This window comes from Xenopus tropicalis, chromosome 6, assembly GCF_000004195.4.
Source record: "Xenopus tropicalis strain Nigerian chromosome 6, UCB_Xtro_10.0, whole genome shotgun sequence".
Lineage (NCBI taxonomy): Eukaryota > Metazoa > Chordata > Amphibia > Anura > Pipidae > Xenopus > Xenopus tropicalis.
In genome coordinates, this window is record NC_030682.2 from 49,040,328 (window position 1) to 49,061,955 (window position 21,628).

Genomic DNA, 21,628 nt, shown 5'->3' on the forward strand with positions numbered 1-21,628 from the left:
AACAGTGCTCCGTGGGATGTTCAAGGCTTTGGAAATCTTTTTGTAGCCTAAGCCTGCTTTAAATTTCTCAATAACTTTATCCCTGACCTGCCTGGTGTGTTCTTTGGACTTCATGGTGTTGTTGCTCCCAATATTCTCTTAGACAACCTCTGAGGCCGTCACAGAGCAGCTGTATTTATACTGACATTAGATTACACACAGGTGCACTCTATTTAGTCATTAGCACTCATCAGGCAATGTCTATGGGCAATTGACTGCACTCAGACCAAAGGGGGCTGAATAATTACGCACACCCCACTTTGCAGTTATTTATTTGTAAAAAATGTTTGGAATCATGTATGATTTTCGTTTCACTTCTCACGTGTACACCACTTTGTATTGGTCTTTCACGTGGAATTGCAATAAAATTGATTCATGTTTGTGGCTGTAATGTGACAAAATGTGGAAAAGTTCAAGGGGGCCGAATACTTTTGCAAGCCACTGTATATATATATATATATATATATATATATATATATAATAGAACAGAGTACCGCACACATAGGGACTTGTGAAAAAACAAAAAAGTATTTATTGAAAGAAATCCGACGTTTTGAGCACCAACTGTGCTCTTCCTCAGGGACAAACCAAACCTGAGGAAGAGCACAGTTGGTGCTCGAAACGTCGGATTTCTTTCAATAAATACTTTTTTGTTTTTTCACAAGTCCCTATGTGTGTGGTACTCTGTTCTATTATTACTTATTTTTGACCAGCACCTAGGGCATTTAATCGCTTGCAGGGTGTGCTCCTTCTGTTCCTGTATATATATATACTGTATATACAAAATGCAGGATGAAGAGCACACAAAGTTTAAATGCAATACCTGGGTGCCAGAGCAGCAGGCACAGAATAGAGGTAAAAATTGTCAGCACTCACAGGATTTCCACAATGAAGTTCATAAAGAATGAGTCAAATATACGATGCAATTACGTGTGGTTTATTGATCCAACGTTTCAGTTCCCTACTGGAACCTTCGTCAGGGAAGGTTCCAGTAGGGAACTGAAACGTTGGATCAATAAACCACACGTAATTGCATCGTATATTTGACTCATTCTTTATGAACTTCATTGTGGAAATCCTGTGAGTGCTGACAATTTTTACCTCTATATACTGTATATATATATATATATATATATATACATACCTATAAGATTATTTATATATTTATATATATAAAAATACATGGATAGAAGGATAAAGTATCACACTTGCAGGACTTTGTGTAAAAATAAAAAAAGACTTTATTTTAGTTTCCCAACATTTCGGTCACATTACATGACCTTTCTCAAGGGAGAATAAACAAACAGTTAAGTGCAAAATATATATACTGGAACAAAGTCAGATTTCAGTCTTAAATAAATTGTGCCACTTGCTCTGGAGAGCTGTAAAAGTTTTATTGGACAGAGAGCAGAAGAATGAATCAGTAACTAGCAAGACAGAGCCCCACCATAGAGGCACCAGTGTATTCCTTAGTATAAATACAGACAAAATCCAAGAAGAAATATGTATAATGGAAAAATATAGTTATAAATGAAAACAGGATGGTAAAGTACCTACCTTGAGTGCAACAAAATGCAGACTGGCTCCACCATTGTATGCTGCAGTATATACTAATGTATTGTTGATATAGAGCATAATTACAAGCGCTAGCACCTATTTTTCTCTTTAGCATTTTTATACACTGGACATTATTCATCTTTGACTGTCAATGGCAAATCATTCAGTAATATAGGCCAAGTATTTCTACGTTAAGCCTCTCAAACAAAAAATGACCCTCTGCATATGCCTTAAACTCCATGCCTTTACCAAAAGTGTCTAAATAAAGGCCAAACCTTAACTAGCTTGATATAACTACCTAGAGAATATCAAGACAGACCACCTCTAATCTAAATATTGCTCATACATACCCAGCACATAGGAACTGTGCACTGAATGCTAATATCACAAATTACAGACAAACTCTGTTACAATTACCAGAGAGTACATTTTTCTTTTAACTGGATAAAGTGCTCAAGGGCCTAAAATATCCTGTCTTTAATCCGGTAAAGGACTACATACAACATTTTTTTTCATGGGGAGAGCACAAACTGTGAGCAGAACTTCACTCAGTATTTATACACAGAACAAAAACTTTGAAAGGAAAACACAGTTTCCCCTAGAATTCAAAAAGGGATTGAACTTTGGTCACACTTTGAACTCCCCAAGTGATATTAGCAGTTTGTGTTAAACCATACTTAGCTCAAAGCTATTTCCTGTAGTGTTTTTCAGTGGTGGGGTTACCCAGTTCTTCCCTATTCTTAGAGTTTAAAATTAAAATCTAGTCTGAATAGAAGTTTAAAGAAAGAATTATAGAAAATATAGTTTTAAAGGAAAAATATACCTCCAGAATGAAAACGTAACCAACAGATAGTTTATATTATGTTAAGCGACCTATTAAAGAATCTCGCCAAACTGGAATATATATATACACAAGTCCATAGGTGTATTGGTGCACACCGGGAATCCTTTAAAAAATAACTTTTATTGATTCAAATATTGCCCTTTTACATCCTTTCCCTTGAGCCCCCATTTTGTGATGGGCTGTGTGCCCCCTCAGAGATCAAATGACCAGAAATAATGCAGCTCTAACTGTAACAGGAAGAAGTATGGAAGCAAAAGGCAGAACTCTGTCTGTTAATTGGCTGATGTGGCCTAGCATGTTTGTGTGCCTTGGCTTGTTTGTGTGCATTGTGAATCCTTTGATCCCAGGAGGCGGCCCATAATTCTTAAAATGGCAATTTTGTGTTTAGGAAAATGGTTTATTTAGATGAAGCAGGGTTTTACATATGAGCTAGTTTATGCAATACATTTTTTATAGAGACCTACATTGTTTGGGGATATGGTTTTCCTTTAACCCTAAACAATAATATTTCTATAAGCCATGATTTTTGTGTGCAGTGCAGGACACAGAGGCAGGCGTGTCTTTCTGATAACTTGATAACAACTTGATAAATGAGACTTTAGAATTGTTATCTACAGTAAAATATAGCATATGTTCTAAAGACTATGTTACTTTAACAAATAATGCATATTCTTTCTGGCAAAAGTAAACATTTTTAAATTTTAGGACAGTATCCAATTTAAATGTAGCATACCTTACAACTGAGATTTACAGTCAGTTCTACTATTAAATGAAATAGTTGGGCCTGACTGTGCTTCTTGTTACCCCTCAAACAAAGGAACAACCCAATCCTCTATGTTCAGCTCTGACAATTATTGCACATTTAAGAGAATTCTAAAAGCTTCAGACTTTGTTTGTTACTTCATAAATTTTGTAACTGACTTTTATAGTGCTTCAAAATGAGCATATCAGCAGAGAATTGTATTGTGTTAGCCATATATCAACACCAGAAAATAGTGGGAAGCTAATACTTTTTATTGGTTAAAATGCAAGCTTTCTGCACTTCTTAGGTCCCCACTTCAGATATAGTGAATAAAATACCCTTTTTTGTAAAGTCAATAAGTCAATTAAGGAGTTCTATGAACATATAAAAGCACAAGGCCAAAGACCTCATATTTTTCAACAGGGGGATACATTATTATTATTATTATTATTATTAAACACAATTTGAAAATTGTTAAACACAATTTGAAATTATATCACAAATGACTGAATAACTGATGAAATTACTAAGCACAGTTCATATTGTTCATATCCTGTATATTGTTTACAGGATATTCATGGCTCTTGTGCATTATATAGAATTATACCATGCTTGAAACAGGGACCTAAGATCTACTAAGTCAACTAATAAAAGATATCACCTACTATATATTTTTAGGGTTGTATATTATTTGTTTACTTTGTCTTCAGAAAAAGGTGACCATACAAGCACAGCACTGGGCAGGTAACATGGTTGATTTCAACCTAGCGGCAATCCGTTAGGTCAATCCAATTTGGTTTCTTCAGCAATTGGTGGGGCATAGAGGTAAAGATCAATACTACCTGGCTATTCTGTGGGGCTGTTGAGATGCAATTTCTGTGCTGCCTGTTTAAAGCCAAACAAAAAATAGTCTCCTCTACTCTAATCCCAGTTTCTTTAAAAAATACCTGATTTGTGCATAATATTACACACTTTGCCCAAGTTAAATAATAAAAAAAAACCTTCTTCTGAGACTCTCTCTCATTCCCTTTTAAGACATCTGTTTTGTAACCTAGAAAAACACAATTTTATTTTGGAACCCCCCCAAAAATATCTTGAATAGGAAGGAATCTTCTTAACAATGGTGTTTTGTCTAGCTTCCCTTTTTTGTCATTCTCTCAGCTCTGGAAATTCTCCTGCTGGCATCTCACATCTATATTGCAAGCAACTGAGGCAATTATTATTACAGAAGAACACAGAAGTAATGTATTCTTTATCATAAGCCTAAAGGCACACAGTCACCAGAGGAAAAAAACATCTTTTATTTACCCTTTAAAATGATTTTGTTTAATTAATTCAGTTATCAATATTAACCTTGATGTTAAAGGGGATGTAGACACTGTTGCTCAGCCTTGCTTGCCTAAATGTTGCTGGACTATTCACCAGCACATTATGAAGGGTGAAAGCATACTGTGAATGATAGTCCATTCAGCATTGTATTTATAGCTTGTACTGCTCTAGGCCAAGAGTGAAGAATTAAGCATTTGAAATAGATCAGGTGTAGATGAATGAAGGGCTTTGAAAGTCATATGAAGGAGTTTTACGTTATTCTTTGTTTAATTGGGTTTAATTGGAAGCCATGATAAACATTTCAATAGTGGAGGGTGTGTTGAGGAGGAGGATTCTAGAAGCACAGTTTAAGACAGACTAATGTAGGTAGAGGTCTGAGTTAGGAAGGCCAGTTAATAGCAAGCTGCAGTAGTCAAGGTGGAATAGAATGAAGGTATGAACAAGTGTTTTATTTTTTGCTTAAGAGAGAAAGTTATGGATTTTGGCACTAAAGAGTAGGAAAAAGTGGCCAGTTTTTGCCGTAGCCATCAGTGTTTCAAAGACTAGTCCCAGACAAAATGCTGATAACCAGTGGGGCGTACGGCCAGTTTTAACATGCTCAGATCAGTTTTTGTTTTTTTCATTTTAGATGGTGTTGATACATCCAGGGGGAGTAACCTAGGAGGAAGTGTGAGATCCCTTTCTAAATATTTTTGTAATGGCATGGTCAGAGAATGTGGGACTTTTAAAATCAGTTGTGTTTTTATGTACTGTATATAAAGGAATGTTTACATGACATTTCTGTATATAATGAAATATGTAACATTTTCCATTTCTAGGTATTCAGGGTCATATTTCTTGTTACACAAATGGAATATAGGTATATTTAGAAATCTCAAGCTTTACTGAAAAAACAATAAATAGTTTTCATACAGTATATAAACCTAGATTATCCCTACAGGAAATGCGAACAAAATGTAGAAAACTGCTAGACTGTTAGTACACCAATAGTGAAAAATCTCCTGGCAGTGAAAGAGATAAATAACACACCCTACAGACCTCTATTTATGCCAGTGTAAATATTTTTGACATGCCTTCTAGTAAAGTTTTATTAATCCTGTCTCATTAATAATAATAATATTAAATTTTTCACTAATTTACTTATTAGGACCCCATAAAATGAAGATCAGCTGTGATCTTGATTCTTCTTATTATATAAAAGAGATGCAAGACCTAGATCTGAATAAACATGGAAAAAAATATACATATACATATCTTTGTTATAAACAAATGTCATATTTTTAATGTATCAATGAACAGCTTAAGCCATTCCAGTGGGAAATGTGATCATACAATACATTAGTGCATCCAGCGTTATAAATAGCTATACTGATTTTCCTTGAATTGTTTCCATTTCCCTATATTCTTTTCAACTTATTAATATGACAATGTATCATTCTAACCTTGGTTTATCAGTAGGTATAGCAGTGCTCCAAAGAATCCAGATAAATTCAGTAAAATAAGCCAAAACAAATTCTAAGCAAAGCAATTTAACTGCAAAGTAGAAGGTCTACTATAACAAAGTATTTGTGGTATAAAACAGAGTGCACAACTCCATAATAAATATAATTCAACATATGACTATTTAAAATCTCTAAATCTAAGATGTTTTATCTCAACTCAGAAATGGGTGATGGTTCTGCATTGAGACAGGAGACTATTTATCATCAATCACTTGTAATTAGGTGATGCTCTCAATCCCTTATTCTCTAGAGCTAGTTTCCCCTTTTGATATGTTTCTACTTCTCTTTTTACTTTTTCAAGCAGAAGAGATTTACTAATAGGTAAACATCATGTCACTATGAAGAAAATATGGGTTAAGTGTCTTAATGATGGGCACCTTTATTTCATACTCAGGTGCCCATCATTATAACATTTTAAGTATTTGCTTCCTATGGAAATCCGGGCAGAGGCTGGGGGGTGAAGGGGGTCATAGGCTCTGTGTAAGTGACTGCACGTGATGTCACCTCTGCAGCGTTGGTTCGTGTAATGTCACACTTACACTGTGCAAGAAATCACAACGTAGGGGGGTGTGCATAGGTCAGCCATGGACCTTAATGTGTCCTATACGTTATAATTAGATATTGTGGAACAATGAATTGATGTATGCAGATCTTCAGCTAAAAAAAAGTTGCATGTATTTGCATAGGTGTACAAATCTACAAGCTGTTTAGTTCATATCTGTAAAATACAGAAAAAAACTTTATCTTTGTTAGATGGGTAGTGTAATGAAATATATTTGCATTCTCCAGCAGGCAGGAGAAATGATCCTACTTAAGGGTGTTTTTTGTGTATACCTTTGCAATTCTAAAAGTTGCTCTGCTAAAACAATAACTTTGCAACTCTAAAAGTTGCTCTGGTAAATCAATAACTTTGCATGCCTTTTCCATCGTTGAAAACTTTAAAGAACACAATACCTCAATTTTTTTCTCACTGTATTTGTTTAACTAACAGAAATATTCAGAGATTTGTTTATTCATTGCCTGGTGTTTATGTAGAACAGCCTCAATTAAGCAGGGCTTCACAGAGATTATACAGTATTTCATTCACATTAGTTAATCTTAGATATGTAATATAATATGGCAGCATTATATAAATGAATAATGATGATGATGATAATAATAATGATAAAGGTCAGACTGGCTTAAGATTAGTTTTGAAAGCAGAACAGCAGAGTGTAGGCAAAGTAAAGAAAGGTCTTAATCAAAAACACGTGGCAAAAGTAAGAGGGAGAAATAAAAACAAAGTTCTCAGCTGCAAAGGGTTGGCCTAAAGATGCCAGTTCATAATGCCTGTCAGTTAGTTCAATAGCCTGTTACTGAGGCCAATCAGATAACATCACTGACCTGACAGAAAGTTAACAGCAAAAACAGAGAAGGAAGCAGCCTTTGCAAGGGTAGAGGGCAGAGTGCCCTTGTAGTAGCACCACCCACAAGCAAGTCAGGAAAGAGGATAGATTCCTTACAGGGAAATATGCTCATTTTAAGATAAAGAGGAGGATATAACATGCAGTGATTCTTTAGCATTTGAGAGAAGCAATGGTGACTGTGAAAACAATAATAACATGCTTGCTGTGATCCTTTCACCTTCAGACCAGCTAGTCTTGATGTTTGGATGTTTTTGCCAAAAGAACATGTTTAATTTCCAATCACATTAGTGGGTTTAAAGGACGTCAACCCCCAACATAAGTTTTTGCCTAATAAAAGAAAACATAATTTTAATTATCTTTCCAATATGAATTTATTAAACATTTTCAGTGCTTTAAAAGTTATTTGCAAATTGCTATTGAAAGCAGTATTTGCTTTCAACAATGTTGCAAAGGTCAGTCTCCTCCAGCAACCAGGTCTGTCAATCTGCTGGCTTGTGTTACAGTGTTTCAAGACTCATACTACAAATATCTAAAAAAAACCATTACAAACTTGCAATAAATGTATATTGCTTAGAATGTTGTTTTCTTTTATTAGACAAAAAAATATATATATTCTGAATTAACTTTAACTTAATCTTACTGTGATATTATTAATTTTTGTGATATTATTTTCTGCATTGTTCTTGTTGCCTTTGCCATTCATAATTAGGATTTTTATTTGTAAGCTCTTGCAAGTAGGGAGCTCTAATCCTATTTTTACTCTGTAACCTTTGTTTCTTATATTACTGTAAAACTCCTGTTCATTAGAAATTAATGTAAAGTGCAGCATTAGTTGCTGTCCCTAAATAAATAAATGATGATGATTTGTACACATTTATATATAAAGAGAGATAGAAAGAGAATAGAGGTGGGTAAATGCAGAAGGGCGCCTATGGCAAGCCTACAGCATCACCCACCCCCCGCTCAGAAACTCTCCCTTAAAAGAACCCCCACCCAGAATGGCAACTCTCTCTAAACTCACCCACCCCCTGGTTCAGTTACTCTCTCTCTCACCCACTCTCTATTCACCATTTTGCTGCTGCTGTCCCACACAGGTTCATGTACAGTCAGCATCAGAGGTAAGAAAAGGGCCAGAGTTAGTTGCAGAAGAGGTGCCTAGTGTCCTATCACCCCTAACTGTTGGGCCCTAGGCATGTGCCTCTTCTGCCTACCCCTAGTTCCAGCCCTGAGTGAGAGAGAGCAGAATATTCTACCCCCAATGTAAAATACTGTATGAGGACATCATAAAATGACAAAGGAGGGTTATGACAAGAGAAGGGCAGCAGATCAAAGGTTGAGTGCTTTTATAAAGGGCATGAAACTTTAAGGTGACTTCAAATAGCCTCATGGTTTACAACGACAGGAGGGTACAATTTTTTTTATAATACACACATTTCAGTGAGTCATTCGGCACAAGTAACATCACTAATCACTGATTTTTACAGGCCCGGATTTGTGGCAAGGCCACTAAAGCCCAGGCCTAGGGTGGCAACAATTTAGGGGCGGCATGCCACCCCGCCATATTGAAATTCTGAAATTTGCTGCCATACGGAGCAATGGGGACCTCTCCCCACTGCTCGGTATGTGAGCATAAATGGACGCGCATGCACCCTGCGGGCTGCCACGGGAGGGGTGGTTTGCAAATGTGCGTAGAGCGTAATGCACATGCACGGGGGGGTGGGGACCTATGGGGACGGCCTCGAGGCACCCAGATTACAAATCTGGCACTGGATTTTTATTGGGCAGGGCACTCTTTACCTCTTGTATTGGTTATTGGTTGCTTTGCATGTAAATCTGTATGCACACTTTTTAATTGTACATTGTCACAACCTCAGGGCCGTGAGTTCCCAGACATAGGGCAGGACCCAAAGAGCAAACAGTTGGTATCACAGGATGAGGCGTTTATTGGAGAAATGGCAAGTAGCCATCAGCAGGTTCCCATAAGCCAGTAGGTGGTAGCCAGCCTGCACTCTTGTTCCTTAGGGAATAGGGAAATACACACAGTTGGGGGGAATCTTCTTGCCCCAGCTAAGGTAGGTTCCAGGGGAACACAGGGGAGGGGGTCCTGCCGTAGCTAAGGTTACACCCCAGACAAAAGGCTCCTTGGAACTCTTGGCAGCCACCTTTGTAGCCAGAAAGGGAACAGCCCCTGTCGTAAATGCAGAACAGGATTTGGCTCCTTCTGCCAACCCAAAGGCAGCTTCCAGAGGGGCCAATCATAGCTAATCCCACTGGGCCTATGGGAAGCCACCTAGTGAGCATGCCCAGTTCAGTCTTTTGCATTTAGTAGACAGAGCACTGCTCTCACAAGGGGTAACTATGTGTATTGTGTCACTATGGGGTCTGGCTTTGTGTGCCCTCACAATAGGGGCAATTACATGGGGAGGGCCAGACAGAGCCGGCTGGCTACACACAATACACACCTAGATGAGATTAACCTACACAATGCATTTGCTACAACAGGTAGGAGGGGGCAGGGGGTACATTTCAGCATAAACAGAAATATCTAATAGTTTCATCCAACTTATACAGTTTGTTATGTCACATACATCACTGCAGAATATGTTGGCACTCTATAAATAGTTGATAATAATACTAATATAATGTACAAGATATTCATAGCTCTAATGTACCATAAATGTCAGTCATTAGATTTATGGCTCAAAAAAATCTCCATTCACCACTAGAAACTATGTTAAAGGGGCAGTTATTCCCCTTGTTCAACATTAGCTTAGTAAATAGGGCTTGTCCTGAAAATACTTTTTTACTATTGTTTTAATTAATGTAAAAAATGTTTTTATTTCTTGAGCTAAACAGGGCAAACCAGAAAACTGAAGCTACTCCAACTTTGGTCCCTGGGAGTTAGATCATTATATTACAACTACTATATACACTCCCTTTTCACCTATTGTTGTGACTGTTTTGTAAGTATTAGTCCTTTATGCAGTGGGATTATCAGTTGCACTGCTGAAATTCCAAACTGGAAAGGTGCTAAACAAAAAGCTAAATAATGATAAATTCAAAACAAACAACAACTGAAAATTAAATGCTTTCAAAAATGCCACTGAAAATCACTGTCTACATAAAATGTAATTTAAAGGTGAACAAGCCCTTTAAATTTTGAATGAAATAATCTCCACTGCTTTTTTTACTGGTTTATCTACACATATCTAGGCATATGATTTAGCTTAATTTGGTGTAATTTAATCAAAGTCAAAATGTTTGCCCCTGTCTACTTACACATAGCAAGCAAATCAGATGTTTGGTTGATTTCAAACACGTGACAATTTGCTGCTTCCTGCATGTCAGAATGCAGGGGTCATTTACTTACTGCACCACAATGTGTAGTATCATGTGCACTCACCGTGGTTTTTGCTCCATGATTCCATCATTTTGGTTGCTGGGGGAGTTGCTCCTTGATGCACTTGTGGTTGGTCAAAATTGATGTAGCTGCACTTGCTTTTTGATGTGAATTGGATGCAATTGCACTGAAAAGTGCGGGTGGCATAATTTCTGGCATAAGCATAATGTATGTGTCCAATTTTTTTGGCATATCTGTGCTATGGCAATTGACGCAGGTTGATGTGGGAAAGCAATCATGTGGTACCACAGCAGTAGTCCAAAAGTTCCAAAGTTCCCAAGCTCCCACAGCAGCCTGCATCAGTAGGTGGTATTATGCCATCAAGTAAGTCTTTAAGTATTTTACAGACCTACAGATTTCAACTGGACCAATTGCCTGTGAAATAAACTTGGTATAATTGCTTATACTATATACAGCAGGGATCCCTAACCTTTCTTACTCATGAGCCACAGTCAAATGTAAAAAGATTTGGTGAGCAACACAAGCACCATAAAAGTTCATGGAGGAGCCAAATAAGGGCAGAGATTGGCTATTAGGGAGCCTCTATGCACACTATCAGGTTACAGGAGGCTTTATTTGGTAGTAAATCTTGTTTTTATTCAACCTAAACTTGCCCCCAAGTCAGGTATTCAAAAATAACTACCTGGTTTAGGGGCACTAAGAGCAAAATTCAAGGGGTTGGTGAGCAACATGTTGCCCCTGAGCAACTGGTTGGGGATCACTGCTATACAGTGTTAAATGTGTCAACTGAGCCACTGAAGTTGCAGATGGCAAGCATGAAGCATCTTTTTGAATCATCTTTTGTCCCAGCTAGCTGAACTGGATTTGGTTAAATTGCACACTGGTAGATTTAATCATATGTGATATGCATGAGGCCTAAAGGTGGCCATACACGAGGCGATTTCGCTCGTTGTGCGATGAACGATTATATCGACAAACGATCGTATGGCGATCGAGTTCCCATACGATATGCCATCCACGGGCAACGATAATTCGGGAAAGATTTTGTCGCATCATTATCGTAAAATACCTACGATCGTACATCTACGTACGATCGATGTCGTTGACTTCCGCTGCTGGCAATCGTGACATGCGCAGAGAACAATCGTTGAAAGACAAATGTCTGACACTCACACCAACTGGCAGATTTTATCGTTAAACGACCAAAATTTTTAAACCTGGCCGATCGATTTTGGGGACGATAATGTCGGCTCGTTTAGTGGGCCGACGATCGTTCGTACACCACCAACTATACGATAACTTAACGATAGCATCGGATCGTTCGGGAATCGGTCGTTTGTAAGTAAAAAATCGGTCCGTGTATGGCCACCTTTACTGTTTCATACCTGTCCAATGTGACAATGATTGTCTAGACTTGACTCTAGATGCTGATGGCTGATTCCGACTTGATTTTTGACTGAAGTTGGAGAAACACTGTAGGCTTATTTTACCGACTACTGCCAAAGTGCAAAAATTGTCAAAATTGTCTCAATTTGCCAAGTTGTTTACTTACAATTCATTCACCTTTTCCAGCCTCCCAGTTTGCAAAACATGCAGCACAACAGAACACCGAAAATACTTTTTGTGAACACTGTTGTACAAAGCTGTGTTTTATCATAGCTTAACAAATCTTGAACGACAAGTACATCCAAAAATTGTAATTCTCAGCTATTCATTGGACCCTATGAAAAGTATGTGTGTCTTTATCTAAAAGGGAGTGTTGTTCTAACTATTTCATGCCCAGATACACTATCCCTAAGCTATATTTGAATTTAGATTAGTTGCTGCCCACATGCTGTAGTTCAGTACCACAAGCATGCTCAAATCAGCTAACAGTGAACCTCCTGCAGATAACAGTTATACAAGCATAGCTGACATATTTTTGAGTTCAAATCTGGGCAGGCACTGTGACTTTATAAGCAGTGGATATGTATTGAATTCATCTTCCACAGGGTAAACATAGCTGTGTAGTGCAATAGACATACAGTAAACACATTCCGGTGATAGTCAGCAACATGAATAACAAAAGCCGTTTGCAATAAAGTTTTATAGAGCAAGAGGATGAATTATGATTACGGTAATTTCTTTTATTGACCTGCAATGTTGAAATCCCATGAAACTATGGAAAATTTGAAATCATAACAAGTATTAAGCATTTTTTCATGAACAAACAGGAACTGAATGCTCTGTCCAGACCAGGATTTGTAAAAGCAAAAAGCAGTTTATCAAAAATGGTATAACATAACCAAGCACTTTTCAATCTTCTCTTAGTACTTAGTCATAGGCCTAATGCCTAAACCTGTGACTAAGAGCTAAGAGAAGAATGAAGTGTGTAAGGCAGTCTGGAGCAGCTCAGTTACTGCTTTATTTGTTCCCCCTAGCTGAGAACTCAGGGGGCAGTGCATCCAGGCCTCTGTATACTACAGTGAGATAATTTTGGATATTTTCCATATCTTGTTCCTTTCCAGAACAAAGACCCAAGCATGGTATAGTTACATACTTTGCTGAGAATATACACATAAAGAATATATAAATAAAACTGTTAAAAAAACATTTAAATGTGGATTTATGGTGAGTAGGAACCTCGATGCTGGAATGGCAGTTGATGTTATCTCCTTGGACTTTGCTAAAGCGTTTGATACAGTACCTCACAGAAGGTTACATAGTTACATAGTTACATAGTTACATAGTGTTGAAAAAAGACCTGTGTCCATCAAGTTCAACCCATCCAAGTAAACCCAGCACACCTAACCCCCACCTACCAATCTATACACTCACATACATAAACTATAAATACAACCACTAGTACTAACTGTAGATATTAGTATCACAATAGCCTTGGATATTCTGATTGATCAAGAACTCATCCAGGCCCCTCTTAAAGGCATTAACAGAATCTGCCATTACCACATCAATAGGAAGGGCATTCCATAACCTCACTGCCCTCACCGTGAAAAACCACCTACGCTGCTTCAAATGGAAACTCCTTTCCTCTAATCTAAAGGGGTGACCTCTGGTGCGTTGATTGTTTTTATGGGAAAAAAGAACATCCCCCAACTGCCTATAATCCCCTCTAATGTACTTGTACAGAGTAATCATGTCCCCTCGCAAGCGCCTCTTTTCCAGAGAAAACAACCCCAACCTCGACAGTCTCACCTCATAGTTTAAATCTTCCATCCCCTTAACCAGTTTAGTTGCACGTCTCTGCACTCTCTCCAGCTCATTAATATCCTTCTTAAGGACTGGAGCCCAAAACTGCACTGCATACTCAAGGTGAGGCCTTACCAGGGACCTATAAAGGGGCAAAATTATGTTCTCATCCCTTGAGTCAATGCCCTTTTTTATACAAGACAGCACTTTATTTGCTTTAGTAGCCACAGAATGACACTGCCTGGAATTAGACAACTTGTTATCAACAAAAACCCCTAGATCCTTCTCCATTAAGGATACCCCCAACACACTACCATTCAGTAGATAGTTTGCGTTTATTTATTTATTTCTACCAAAGTGCATAACTTTGCACTTATCAACATTGAACCTCATTTTCCAGTTTGCTGCCCAGTTATCTAATTTTGTCAAATCGCTCTGCAAAGCCGCAGCATCCTGCATGGAACTTACAGTTTTGCACAATTTAGTGTCATCAGCAAAAATAGAAACAATACTGTCTATGCCCACCTCCAGGTCATTAATAAACAAGTTAAACAGCAAAGGCCCAAGGACTGACCCCTGCGGTACTCCACTAACCACACTGGTCCAATTAGAAAATGTTCCATTTACCACCACTCTTTGTACTCTATCCTTCAGCCAGTTCTCTATCCAATTACAAATATTATGTTCTAGGCCAATATTCCTTAATTTGATCATTAACCTTCTGTGAGGTACTGTATCAAACGCTTTAGCAAAGTCCAAGTAGATGACATCAACTGCCATTCCAGCATCAAGGTTCCTACTCACCTCCTCATAAAAGGCAACTAAATTAGTCTGGCAAGATCTGTTACGCATAAAACCATGCTGGCACAAACTAATAGTATTGTGAACTGCAATGTATTCAAGTACCCTATCCCTTATTACCCCTTCCAAAAGTTTTCCTACTACTGATGTCAGACTAACAGGCCTATAGTTTTCAGGCTGAGAACGGGATCCCTTTTTAAATAATGGCACCACATTAGCAATCCGCCAGTCTCTTGGCACCATGCCAGACCTCAATGAATCCTGAAAAATTAAGTGAAGAGGTTTGGCAATCACAGCGCTCAGCTCATTTAATACCCTGGGATGAATCCCATCCGGCCCTGGACCTTTGTTTACCTTTACATGTTCAAGTCTCTTTTGAATTTCCTCCCGAGTGACCCATGCGTCAGTAGCTAAATTACTAGAACTGGGCATATTACAAGGGAAGCCTTCATTATCTGGCTCCTCAGATGTATAGACAGATGAAAAATAAGAGTTCAAAATTTCAGCTTTTTCCCCGTTTTCATCAACCAACGTACCCCCCCGTGATAATAAAGTTCCCACCCCTTCTTGCTTCATTTTTTTACTATTCACATAATTAAAAAATAATTTTGGATTCTTTTTACTCCTAGCTGCAATATCCCTTTCCATCTCTATTTTAGCTTGCCTGATAGCTTTTTTGCATGCTTTATTTGCTTCCTTGTACCTGATGAAAGTTTCCGCTGTCCCAGCTAACTTGAATGCCCTAAAAGCACGTTTTTTCTTACCAACCTCGACAATAACACTTTTATTCAGCCATAAAGGTTTTGCTTTGCGATGCCTCTCCTTGCTTACAAGGGGGATATACTGTTGTGTATACCTACAAAGCAATGTTTTAAAGATGTTCCATTTTCCTTCTGTGCCTAACCCCATGAAAAGCCTTTCCCAGTTGACACATTGCAGAGATGCCCTTATACTGGCAAAGTCTGCACGTCTAAAATTGAGTGTTTTAGTTACTCCCTTATAGCGCTGTCTCTGCAGCATTATCTCAAAGGAGACCATGTTGTGATCACTGTTCCCCAAATGCTCACCCACACAAATGTTAGAGATAAGTTCATTATTATTAGAAATCACCAGGTCCAAAATAGCGTCATTCCTAGTGGGTTCTTGAACTGCCTGAAATAAAAAGTTGTCATTTAGCATATTTACAAACCTACTAGCTTTTTCTGACTTAGCCACCCCATTACTCCAGTCAATGTCCGGATAATTAAAGTCCCCCATAACAACAACTTGACCCAGTTTTGAAGCCTCCTCCATTTGCAACAATAGCTGGGCCTCATCCCCCTCATCTATACGGGGTGGTTTATAACATACACCAATGATCATTTTCTTTGTGACCTTCAGCCCTACTGAAATTTCTACCCAAAGAGATTCGACGTTTTCATTGGTAATGTCTTTATTACATGGCTTTAAGTCTGACTTTACGTAAAGACAAACCCCTCCACCCTTTTTAATCTCTCTGTCCCTCCTAAAAAGTGTATAACCATTTAAATTCACAGCCCAGTCACATTTATCATCCCACCAGGTCTCAGTGATACCTATTAAATCATAATTTTCAATACATGCAATAGCTTGCAGCTCCCCTAATTTACCCGACAAGCTACGCGCATTAGCCAGCATGCAGCGGAGATTATTACTTCTCCCTCTGATGTTTACATTAGCTAAGGGAGAATTAGAGCTAAGGCAATTATGAGACTGCTTTCCTTGTAACGGAAGCTCCTTATCTGATAAACTATATGCCCCCCTCACTCCTCCCCCACAACCCTTTGCTAGTCCCCCTACCCCGTCTACACTAATTTTCCCATGGAATTCTAGCTCACCCACCCCCCCCTTGTCTAGTTTAAACACTCCTCCAACCTCTTAACCATTCTCTCCCCTAGCACAGCAGACCCCCTTCCATTGAGGTGCAATCCGTCAGGGCTGTATAGATTGTACCCCAAGGAAAAGTCAGCCCAGTGCTCTAGGAACCCAAACCCTTCCTTCCTACACCAAGACTTTAGCCACGCATTTAGCTCCCTAAGCTCCCGCTGTCTCCCTAAACTTGCACGTGGCACCGGCAAAATTTCCGAAAAAATGACATTGGAGGACCTTTGCCTAATCTTAGAGCCTAGATCCCTGAACTCACTCTTTAAAGTCCCCCACCTACCGTTCATTTTGTCGTTAGTACCGATATGTACCAAGACAGCCGGGTCATGCCCAGCCCCTCCCAATAATGTGTCAACCCGATCAACCACATGCCGAACCCTGGCACCAGGAAGACAGCAAACTGTCCGGTTGAAGCGATCCGCTCGACAGATTACCCTGTCCACTTTCCTAATGATCGAATCCCCTATAACCACCATCTGTTTAGGCCTAGCTCTGCTCTCCTCCCCACCACTACTAGTGAAACTGGTCTCCCGGCTGTTAGAGAGATCAGCCTCACCTAGAACCGCCAATCCAGAGTTCACACTCCCATCTTCTTCACACAATCTGGCAAATCTGTTGGGATGCGCAAACCCTGGAGCAGCCTCCCTTTTCCTTTTCCCCACACTAGATTTTCTAACTGTCACCCAGCTTACTGCCCTATCATCCTTTTGCTGCTCCCCTCCCCCCCTACTATCTGACCCCACTAGTTCTTGTTCAGTTAACAAGAGACCCCTCTCAAGATTGTTGATTGAACGCAGTGTTGCGACGTGTTCCTCTAGGACTCTAACGCGAGCCTCTAAAGTGGCAATTCGCTCACATCCACAACAGAGGTATGCACTTTGGAACTGTTGTTCCACAACTGCATACATGTGGCAGGCTGTGCACTGTGTCAGACCTTCAATGTTGCTACCACTCATTCTCCCAGTTACAAGAACAGTTAAACAAAAAAAGGTGTAAGGACTTGTAGTAAATACCTTGTTTTACCTTGTTTTTAACTCCCTTAGTGTTTAACTCCCTGAGTTTATAACTCCACTTACAGAGTCCCACTTAAAAAGCAATCACTTACAGAGCACCTATCACCAGAGCAAGCTCCACTGGAGTGCCTGTGGTTCTATTTATGCAGTCTGTAAAGGTGAACTAATCAAACCCCACCCTCCTCAAGCTGAGGGTAATTACAAGGGAATGTAACCTGCTGTAAGCCTATGGATCCCACAAACTTTGTAAATTAGCTCCAAAAACAACAATTACTTATGAAAAAAAAAATAAATAAAACCCAACAGTAAAAAAACACAATGGTTTTGATAAAGTTAGTAAAGAATACTTATCCCTTTTTAGTTGAAATGAAAGCAAGTTGATTCAACCAGCCACCAGCCTGTTAGTAAAGGTTAATAATCAAATTAAGGAATATTGGCCTAGAACATAATCATTTGTAATTGGATAGAGAACTGGCTGAAGGATAGATTACAAAGAGTGGTGGTAAATGCAACATTTTCTAATTGGACCAGTGTGGTTAGTGGAGTACCGCAGGGGTCAGTCCTTGGTCCTTTGATTTTTAACTTGTTTATTAATGACCTGGAGGTGTGCATAGAGAGTACTGTTTCTATTTTTACTGATGACACAAAATTATGCAAAACTATAAGTTCCTTGCAGGATGTTGCCGCTTTGCAGAGCGATTTGACAAAATTGGAAAACTGGGCAGCAAACTGGAAAATGAGGTTCAATGTTGATAAGTGCAAAGTTATGCATTTTGGTAGAAATAATATAAACGCGAACTATCTACTGAATGGTAGTGTGTTGGGGGTTTCCTTAATGGAGAAGGATCTAGGGGTTTTTGAAAACAAGTTGTCTAATTCCAGGCAGTGTCATTCTGTGGCTACTAAAGCAAATAAAGTGCTGTCTTGTACAAAAAAGGGCATTGACTCAAGGGATGAGAACATAATTTTGCCTCTTTATAGGTCCCTGGTAAGGCCTCACCTTGAGTATGCGGTGCAGTTTTGGGCTCCAGTCCTTAAGAAGGATATTAATGAGCTGGAGAGAGTGCAGAGACGTGCAACTAAACTGGTTAAGGGGATGGAAGATTTAAACTATGAGGTTAGACTGTCGAGGTTGGGGTTGTTTTCTCTGGAAAAGAGGCGCTTGCGAGGGGACATGATTACTCTGTACAAGTACATTAGAAGGGATTATAGGCAGATGGGAGATGTTCTTTTTGCCCATAAAAACAATCAACGCACCAGAGGTCACCCCTTTAGATTAGAGGAACGAAGCTTCCATTTGAAGCAGCGTAGGTGGTTTTTCACGGTGAGGGCAGTGAGGTTGTGGAATGCCCTTCCTAGAGATGTGGTAATGGCAGATTCTGTTAATGCCTTTAAGAGGGGCCTGGATGAGTTCTTGAACAATCAGAATATCCAAGGCTATTGTGATACTAATATCTACAGTTAGTATTAGTGGTTGTATATATAGTATATGTATGTGAGTGTATAGATTGGTAGGTGTGGGTTGTGTGTGCTGGGTTTACTTGGATGGGTCTTTTTTCAACCCTATGTAACTATGTAACTATGTAACATAAAGTAGATATTTCTCCTGTTGTTTTACACATCAAAATGGTAAATTGCTAGAAATCATACCATGATGAAATTAGAGTTCAGCTGCTTGTTGAATACCATGAACCATATAGCTGCAGCAAACCTCATGCATAGCTAGTTTTATGTTCTGTGCTTGTTGACCCAAACTGTTATGCTGTTATGCTCATGTCCTAGCTGTGTTCCAACAACAGAACCATGTAAAAAACTAATGTCCTGGACAAAACCTCATTGATATGGCATGTGCAAAGACACTGCTTGAGAGAATAGTAAATTGTAGTCCCTACAGTACAATATGGCCTTATGCTTCATCCTCAGTGCTTCATGCTGTTACACATGCAACTAAAACTTATTTCTAGCCACCTTATATTTCCTTAAGTTAGATTCTTTCATGTGGGTTTGCTCTTTCTGTGTTAATGTATTTTGCAAATGTATTTAGAATAACACAGGGAAAGGAAAACACAAAAAAAGCTTAGGGTCCATGCTCATTACACGGCAAAGAGAAAAGCTGCACAGTTCGAGTAGTAATATTAATTCTAAATAGAGGAGCCCAAGTTTGCAGAATGTCCAAGAATGTAAAAGAGCAAATTGGCCTGACACACTTTTTTGCTTCTGTATATAAGCCCTGGCAACCCACCACTGATCTCTTTGTACAGTACTTACTGACTAAGAATAGTAGGATTTATGTAGATGGAGGTTCAGCAGCCCTGGGGGTTAATGGAAATAGACCCACAGAGGAAAATGGCTGGAGCTAGATTTATCATCATCCTTAGGCTTTTGCATATGAAAAGGGAAATGTTAGAGAGACGTACATAAATATACGGTAATGCAAAAGATTACTGAGGTTATTAAAGTAGTACTACCTCATATTACGTAAGCAGGATACATGACTCTGCAGTCAGTGGTCCCCACACTGTGGGGCTCGCCTGGATACAGCAATGATTCCAAATATTTGTAACTTTATGAGATAAGGGGAGCACTTGAGCAAAAAAGAGTCTGGCAGCCATTGCCCTTGGTAGTCTGGCTGGGCAGGGAAACAAAACTGTAACTCCCATTATCCAGTCAACTGCTGGAAAGTATGTTAAAAAAAATATTCAGAATTATTCAGGATAAGCTTTTAGCCATGGCAGCTGAGAAGATATACACTTCCGCAGAGGAGACAAAGACTCAGATTAAGTGCCTATAGAATTGTAAATTTAGATTCATCAAAACTCGGGTTTGTGAAAAAAAAAGCAGATGTGAAAAAAATAACTGCGACAAACTTTTTTCTTCTAGAATGCTAGCATGTTTTAGAAAAGCATGACAGAATACTCTTGCACGCATTTTATCTCAGAAAAAAAGTTGCATATGGCGAGAATCATATTCATTTTCAGTGAGGCTGAAAAACTTAATCTTTTTATAACTGGGAAATAAATAAAGTTGTTAGAGACAAATCTCATTGACTTCTGTTGAACCTTGCCAGCTTTTACTGCTTTTTCTGGCAACTTTTTTCAGGAAGTTTTCTTTAATGAATACAGACTTAAAATATAAGTATAATGCTGTCTCTGTTATTTTTTAATACATTATTGGCGTAAGGTGGCCACATACATGGCGATTTGCGATCTTTGCGGTCGCAAGAAAGATCGTTAAATCAGCCACTAAGGGCTCTGGCACACGGGGAGATTAGTCGCCCGTGACAAATCTCCCTGTTCGCGGGCGACTAATCTCCCCGAATTGCCATCCCACCGGCGACAATGTAAGTCGCCGGTGGGATGGCACACGCTGTGCAGGCGATTTTCGGCAAATCGCCGAAGTTGCCCTGCAAGGCATTTTCGGCAATTTGCCAAAATCACGCCGACGCGTGTGCCATCCCGCCGGCGACTTACATTGTCACCGGTGGGATGGCAACTCGGGGAGATTAGTCGAAACAAATACAATATTATCGGTGCGTGTATGGCCAGCTTTAGGCCCAACCTTGAAGGTGCCCAGAAATGTACAACCCCAGGATCACAAATTAGCATCCACACACTGCAAGTGGCGCTCACATTTTGCTGGTGTAATTGTGGCCATGAATTGTGTAATTTGCCGTGTGACGATTGTGGTGGCAAAAAAGGCATTATTATCCGATTCTTAAGTAAAAATCTCTCTCTCTCTAAAAAGTCTGTGATGTGAAGGGGACAGGAAAGTTTTGTAGCCAGTGGGCTTTTAACTTATTTAACTTCTTGCTTAGCATGTCAGGTCTCTTCAATACAAAAGAATATATTGTGTATAACGGTACGTGCGTTATGAGTGAAGATTTCCTGTGAAACTGCACTATATCCAACGCAAAGGCAGCGTGGATTTGCCCTAAATCTATGTG